This window comes from Sminthopsis crassicaudata, chromosome 3 (assembly GCF_048593235.1).
Source record: "Sminthopsis crassicaudata isolate SCR6 chromosome 3, ASM4859323v1, whole genome shotgun sequence".
Lineage (NCBI taxonomy): Eukaryota > Metazoa > Chordata > Mammalia > Dasyuromorphia > Dasyuridae > Sminthopsis > Sminthopsis crassicaudata.
Genome location: NC_133619.1, coordinates 346,260,342 through 346,268,696, shown reverse-complemented (window position 1 = coordinate 346,268,696; position 8,355 = coordinate 346,260,342).

The following is an 8,355-nucleotide window of genomic DNA, read 5'->3' as shown; positions in this document are numbered from 1 at the left end:
TCTTATCATTTAATCTCTATATGAAGATAGACAAGCCACTTGCTTTCTCTGAGTTATCCATAAAAGGGAATTCATAAGAGAGGTAGCATGGGGTATAGCTGGTTTCAAACCTTGCTTCAGATCTCCCCTCTGAAACCTCCCCTACTGGCGGTGTGACCTTGGTCAAGTCACTCAGACACTTGTTCAGAGTCTAAATAAATAACTTGTCCAGACTATTAAGTCTTAGAACAATTGCAGATCTTAAGTGGGATTCTCCATACCAATGAAATCATAGTCCTGGACCAGAACAAAAGGAAACAAAACAAAACACTGCTCTATTCTATCCACCCAAAAGGTCTTTTGAAGATTAGTATTTAATGAACGCATTTTATAATCACAAGGATCATTATTTTATTTAAGGATGAATTTTTGTACTTTTAAAACAAACAAAACCTTCTTTACCTACTGATTCATGGTCACACGCTCACTATTTTGCCATACTGTCCAGCTCTGTACCATTTGTTTCTCATCTATCTCTCCCTAAGGAACCACAAAAAGAAAGCACTTTGAGGCTAAAATAATACACAGCAAAACAGCTGCTATTGGGAGTCAATCCAATCCCTGCAGGTTTGTCCCAGGCGCAACACTCTGCTGGAGATGTGATCGGTGTCATCTGTTTAATTACTTACTGTATTGATGATTTATATTTGAATGAGCCTGATGTTACTGGATAAGAGGCACCAGTTTCCAAATGACGCTAGTGCAGAGTGGCGGACACATTGATTTTAAATGAGGGCAAGAGTCAGTTTAAACATATGGCTGAATGAGCAGGCAGTGGCCCAGGTCAATGCCATATGTCCCAGGACTCTCTCAATAAAGTGTCACTCTGGATAAATAATTAGGATAATAAGCACTATGAAATAATGTGCAGATGCCCCTTTTGCCTCAGACATTTCAGGCAGCGGGGTCTAGGGGAGGAAGAAAGATAACCAGGAGTCAGGAGACTGGGTTCTAGTCCCAGTGCTTTCATTGACTAATCATGTGCCTTTGAGTAAATAAGTTGTTTTTCCTCTTTAGCCCTAAATTTCCTCCTCTGCAAAATGAGGGCATTAGACTAGATGGTCTCTAAGGTCCTTTCAGGCTCACACACTTGATGATTATAATCATCCTATGATTCTATCAGCAATGAAAACCAAAAAAATGGGCCACCCATGTGTTATTTAAAAGAAACACAATTTTATTAGCGTAAAAATGCCCAAGAGAGTGAACATTTGATTTTTTCCGAAACTCTCAGTGTTCTGAAGGAAGTAGATTTATTTAGGAAAATTGAGTGCCAATGTCCTCATTTAAACTATGAAGTTTAATTGGAGTCCAGCTGCTGCCATTTGTGAGAGAAGAGACCGGGGACCTGAGGTCTGATTATTGCATTTTTTCTTGTACACCTGCTTTCATCTCCTTCTATGAACAGATTGTTGGAACTGAGGGGGGATTCCTAGGTTCTGAACAATTCAAATCCCTCAAAATCCATGTTGGAAGTCTATGACTAAGATTTATACTTAATGTTGGGGGATGGGGATGGGGATGGTGCTCAGGCAGAAAGTGTTGCTCTGCTAACATAATTTGTACCATTGTGCAACAAGAAAAACTGTCATTTGTGGATGATGGAAAAGGAAATAAAAGGAGGAAGAGAGAGAAGATTAAAGCCAAAAGGATGGACTAAGATGGGAGAAATCATTGTTTCTGTAGGAAAGACAGTTTTTCACTGCTTTATGGTATTCTAGAGCTGACATGAACATTATAGAATTTATTAAGGATAGACTGAAGAGAGTGGGGGAAAGTATGATCCAGGAAGGAAAGCTGGTGGCACAGTGACAGGGGAGATCAATATGATTAGGACTGGCCCTATGCTGCCTTTCTTGAGCAAGTGTCATCATTATTCCTTTTTTTTTTATATATAGATGAGGTAATTTATGCTCAAAGAACATGTGACTTACTTAATCTCATGTAGAGCATGGTACTCAGTAGTCAGATTAATTCACTTTTAATCTAAGCTCCTCTTATTACTGACTCTCAAATGAAATATGTGGCTAGAGTTTGTCTGGTACAAAGGAGACCAGGCACAAGATTTGAGGATGAAATTGAGAGTAAGGAGAAGGGGCAAAGAAGCAATGGGACAAGGAATCCTGAAAGGGAAATTATTTGGACAAAAAATCAGTCAAACATAATTATAAAAGAGAAGAGGGAATCAAGCATTAGCTTATCTGCATTTTTTAAAATAAATTAAGGATATAAAAAGGATGAATCACTTTGAACACATAAGACACATATACACACTCAGAGCCATGATGACATTATAAATGGTCAGGTACTTATAGTCTCATACTGTCATCATTATTGGTGATATTGTGCTTGCTCTAGGGATGAAAAAGCAAACAAATAAAAAACAAACAAACAAAAAAGATGGAAGTTTTACCTTCGAAAAGAAACTTAGACGATTAGACAATATGGTATAATAGAAAAAGCAGTGAATCTGGAGTCCCAGAGCATGTGCTCCAATCTTATTTCTACCTACATGATCCTAGGTTAAATTATCAAACTTTTTTATTCCCTTTTTTCCTTATCAATAAAATAAGAGTATTAAACTAGATAGACTCTAAGATCCCTCCCAGTTCTACTTCTATGATTCTTAGATATGTGCAAGCTCACTAGCAACATGCAACATTACTCAGACTAATTCTGACAGTCATGATCCCACCACCACATAAAGCACAATAATGGCCCAAACCTGGGTAACTTAAATGCGCCAATTGTCCAACCTCTGCCAGCTTGTGACATTCTCTTCCAATAGTATCTGAGCCCCTATGGTGATTTAACACACTCTTAGAACAGAGGTGCCTGGATACAAAAGCTAATCACTGATCAGGTATCAATCATAAAATAAGAGTAATACTTATGGGACAGACTTACAATGTCTGTGAAAGGAGATAAGGAAAGTGAGAAGGGGAAATCAAATACAAAAGAGGAGATCCAGAAGAAAGTAGTTTTAAAGTCTTTGGTCCATGATAGCTTCCAGAGCCATAGGGAGGGGCATTAACAGGAGAGGGCCTGAATTATTGTAAATAATGGGGAAGATAAACTACTCCCAAAAGTAAACTGGGAGGAGCAGTGACAGGATAACTTGGTCTTTAAGTAGGCCTTTTGTTCTTAAGTGGGCCTTCATACAGTGGGTTTTGATTGAATTCCTTGCCCAATTCCTTGTTTTAACATGACCTCAGTTACCTTATTCAATCAGAAGGCTAAGTTATGACGTCAATCCCCCAAAAGAAGCTATTGGTACTCACTTCTTTGCTAACTCCTTTTTGCCTGCTTACTAAACTTGGCAATGGCTAACGTCTTTTTTTCTGGTCTTAAAATCAACTAATGTAGATTTATTTATTTATGTATTTACATTCATTAAATTGTTATGTGTGATACAGGTTAGAGCTTTATTTAAAGTTACATGTGTGTGTGTGAAAATTTTTTTCAGAAAAAAAAAAAAATACAAGGACACACTCAAGTTATCTCTTAAGATTGTACCACATGGGAGACACTGGCACATGAGCACCCATGATGGTGTGCCCTCATCAGAAAAGGTGTGCTGTGCTCTATGAGCAAAGCATAATTGAATCAGTCCAAAAGAAACATAAGATGCACAAAATTAGAGAAACTACCCCAAACGTTCATAGGAAATATTTGTGTTCAACCTGTGGCAAAGCATTCTGAGCTCACATTGATCTGATCAGCCACAGTCAGACACACTGTAACTAACATAGTGATGTCATTTTGGTCCTCTCTAAGAATAAAGGACAACAACCATGTACAAAATATATAGAAGTTTCTTCTTTGAAATAATTTATTTTTACATTTTAACGTCTTCTTATTTTACCAAATAAATGCAAAAATAGCTTTCAAAATTCACTTTTACAAAACCTTGCATTCCAACTTTTTTCCCTCCTTCCCCTCACTCCTTCCCATAGACAGAAAACAATCTAATATAGATTAAACATGAGCAATTCTTCAAAATATATTTTCATATTCATCAAACTGCATAAGAAAAATCAGATCAAAAGATGAAAGGGGAAAAAAAAACAAGAAAAAAAAATAACAAAAAAAAACCAAACCCAACAACAACAACGCAATCAGGTAAAAGTATTGTGCTTTGATCCATATTCAGTCTCTATAGTTCTCTCTCTGGATGTAGATGGCTCTTTCCATCACAAGTGTATTGGAACTGCCTTGGATCACCTCATTGTGGAAAAGAGCTCAGTCTATCACAGTTGATCATTACATAATCTTCTTCTTGCTGTCTACAATGTTTTCTTGGTTCTACTCACTTCACTCAGCATCAGGCTTTTCTGAAATCAACCTGCTCATCATTTCTTATAGAACCATAATGTTCCATTACATTCATATACCATAACTTATTCAGCCATTCTCCAACTGATGCACAGCCACTCAATTTCTAGTTCCTTGACACTAAAAAAAAGGCTGCTAGATTTTTGCACATGTGGGTCCTTTTCTCTTTTTTAATGATTTCATTGGGACACAGACTCAGTAGAAACACTGTTAGATCAAAGGGTATGAATGGTTTGATAGCCCTTTGGGCATAATTCCAAATGGCTCTCCTGAACAGTTGGATCAATTCACAACTCCACCTTCTATGCATTAGTGTTCCAGTTTTCCCACATCCTCTCTACCATTTATCATTATCTTTTGCTGTAATATTAGCAATGGCTAACTTCTTTAGGAATCTAGTCTGCCCAATAGAGTTGGCAATTCAATAGGATTTTAGTCTGTGGTGTCTTTCCCTTTGTGAAAGATAAGTTCTGCTAAGGATCTTCACCTGAATTGTTCCCCTTGTTAATTGCTAAAACTCCCTTTTGGAAATTAGCTCACCGCCATCAGCATAATAAAATCTTTGCCTTTTGATTTGGAGAGTGTCCAAGCCTACAAATTCTTTTGAGACATCTCATGACACCAGTCAAAAACCTTAAAATATTTTGGCAGGTCAACCCCATCAATCCTATCAATGTCACAGAAAAAACTTCAAGAAAGAAAAGATATGTAGGGGGAGAGAGCAGACCAAAGTGCTAAGAGTTACAGAGAGACTTATAAAGATCATTGCATACCTACCTTATGATAATGGGAAAATATCAACTATTTCCTCTAAGAAAAACATATGATATACTCCAAAAAATGAAAGAAGGAAGGAAGGAAGGAAGGAAAGGAAGGGAAGGAAGGGAAGGAAGGGAAGGAAGGAAGAAAGAAAGAAAGAAAGAAAGAAAGAAAGAGAGAGAGAGAGAGAGAGAGAGAGAGAGAGAGAGAGAGAGAGAGAGAGAGAGAGAGAGAGAGAGAGAGAGAGAGAGAGAGAGAGAGAGAGAGAGAGAGGGAGGGAGGGAGGGAGGGAGGGAGGGAGGGAGGGAGGGAGGGAGGGAGGGAGGGAGGGAGGGAGGAAGACATGAAAATGTTCTGGCCAGAATATTGTCAAATTATTGGCTGACCAGGTCAAGCTCCTGCTAATTTATATTTGATATTAAAACAAAATGGAACACTTGTAGATCATTCAGCAATTAATTTTAGCTAAATTTAGCAATTAGGTTTATCTAACCACAGAAGAAGCATACACAATAAAGATAGGAATTGAGGACACCTTGAGTGGATTCAAGTGAGTGAAGCTCTCTTGCTAAGTTGTGCATCATTTCCTACCATCCAAGCATCAGAGAGGATTCTTTGAGTAACCTGTGGATATTTTGTACCCAGGTGGGGAGGAAGTTAAATCAATCAGTAGTTTGAGTCTTTAATTCCTTGATCCAAGCAGGACTTGAGGAAAGTTTCACTGTATTGTAAAAAAACAAACAAACAAACAAACAAACAAACAAACTATCCTAATTTGCTTAGTAATAAAGGTTAGGATATTGCTTTACGTAGAGATTGGTCCACAACTAAGTCGTTGTTATTTTAATTTTTATAACTATTTGGTGAAAAGGGAAATGGAAGAGCAAAAAAATATTTATTAACTGAAAAAAATTAAATCTTCAAAAAATGGCTTGAGGAGCATCAAAATGATTCACCTGTCCCCAGGAATCTTTGCCACTGGCCTATCATGGTACTCAAAATTTCATTATTAGTCACCCTTTTGAATTAAAGGATTCTCCTTTCAGACGTCACAATTTCTTCAGAGGAGTAGATGAAAGAAAACACACAAGAGTGAATGCATTAATTGGACAAGAGGTTCTCAAATTTTTATCTCTATTTTTGTTACCCAGACTCTGGGATTGATGATAATTTAGTAGCTCTTATAAATAATAAATCAGTCAGCTTCTACTAAGTATCTGTTATATGTTAAATTCTGAATTAATACTGTAGGTTGGAGCTACAGAGAAGTTTAAGAAATAATCTTTGTCCTTGTAGAGCTTAACATCTAGTAAAGAGTAGATTCACATATAAAAACAATATAAGAATAATGCATAATAATCGTGATAAATTACATGGCACATCCTCTAAGAGTTGAGAAAATTGTAATTTCAATGAGGGTTGGAATAATTTGGGACTCAAAAGCCAGGTCTTTTTCTTTTATAATTTATGCTATCCCTTTTTCCTTTCTTCCCCATTTTGTATGATCTGTACTGGGAAAAACCTTCTTGAGTTGCATTGCAAGTTCATTAGAGCTCTTGGAAGAAACTATATTGTGAAGTACCCATTTCCATAAACATATCAGATCAGCTCTTTTACATATCTAGAGGACAAATGATCTTCCAGATGTCATTTGTTATTGATTTATTGGATTTATAAAGCACCTTACCTCTGGAGAATATTTTAGCTTATTTTTCTGCTTCATAGACTATAGGCACTGACTGTTCCTGTGAATTTCCATAACTCAAAAAAAGAAGAGTGAATTAGCATAAAAACCAATTAAAATGCCTCTGGTGAGAACCCTACAGGCATCTGTCATTCTCTGGGAATCGTAGGTAGAGGGCCTGGCCTCATTCAGTAGGACTTTTCTGGCTCAGTGAATAAATCATCACATTGAAATCTCATAACTCCCCGAGCATCTTTTGGTTTCCTTCTCACCAGCTGCACAGAAGTAAATCCTCATTCAATCCTAGTAACTGGGTTGGAGGTGTCCTGAAAATTAGGAATACTATAAACATGCAAGGATGGATCAGGAATCAATCTTGCCAATGCAGTTTACTTTGTATTATATGAGTAATATCCTCCTTCTAAGGTCCTACCCTAATGCCTCATTATGATGTGTTCAGACTCTTAGTTCTCCAAATCATACTGATGGAGCCCAAAATCTGGCAGGTTATTTCAAACTGAAAAGAAATACAGACACAACTTCAAAATACTTAAGAACCAGTTTCTAAGATATTCAAAGAAATGAGGATAGCTGAAGAAACAAAGATTTCCCAAAAAAGGGGGGAAAGATCCCAAATGGTGCTTCAAAAAAAAATTCTAAAAACGGTGATCAAGAAGATATCAAAAACTACCAATTCATTTCCCTGGGTCTTTTTTTCTTCATTCCTATAAAATTGGTCTATATACACATCAAAGGCTTTCTTGATGAAAACAAATAGCTTTTGTAGGTGATTCTCATAGAAAACTACATTTTAAAAATCTGTTTTAAAAAATTGACAGAGGCACAGAGAACAAAAGATCCTACTAATGATTTTCAGGAAAATATTAAAATCATAAGAATAAAAGTCAACTACAAAGGCTCTACTGAAATGAGATATTTCATATATCTAGATGAATGCATGATACAGAATAATAGATATTATTATAAAAATGTTTCTCCCCAATGGTTCACTATGTATTAATACCAAGTAAGATATGATGTTTTTAAAGGTGTTGATTAGTGGCATAAAAGATATCTTTAGAAGGCCCAAAATTATGATGGTAAGGTAATGGAAATTTTCATATTCATTTTTGATATCACACTAATTAAAGAGATACTCAGAACACTGCAAACTGTCGTGGTTCACTGTGGAGGTTCCAGAGTGAAATTCTAACTATTTACATAAGGGGGAATGGAAGAAAAATGTTTATTGTCCAGTGAATGAAATGCAGCTTAAACAATATATTAAATTATTTATGTGTTAGACAAGTATTGTAGATAAAGCAGATAAATAATAATCTGTTCCCAGAAATGAGGAAGATACAATCACGTTACAACACATTTGGGAACACTAAATAATGCATTTTCAATCATTCCAAACCATTTCCCCATCATGGCAAATTCCCTTCTTTCACAATGACAGTTTACTAATGCTGTTAATTGTTTACAAACTATAGGAGGCCACTAACTCAGAAAATATAAAATTACAGATAATCCAA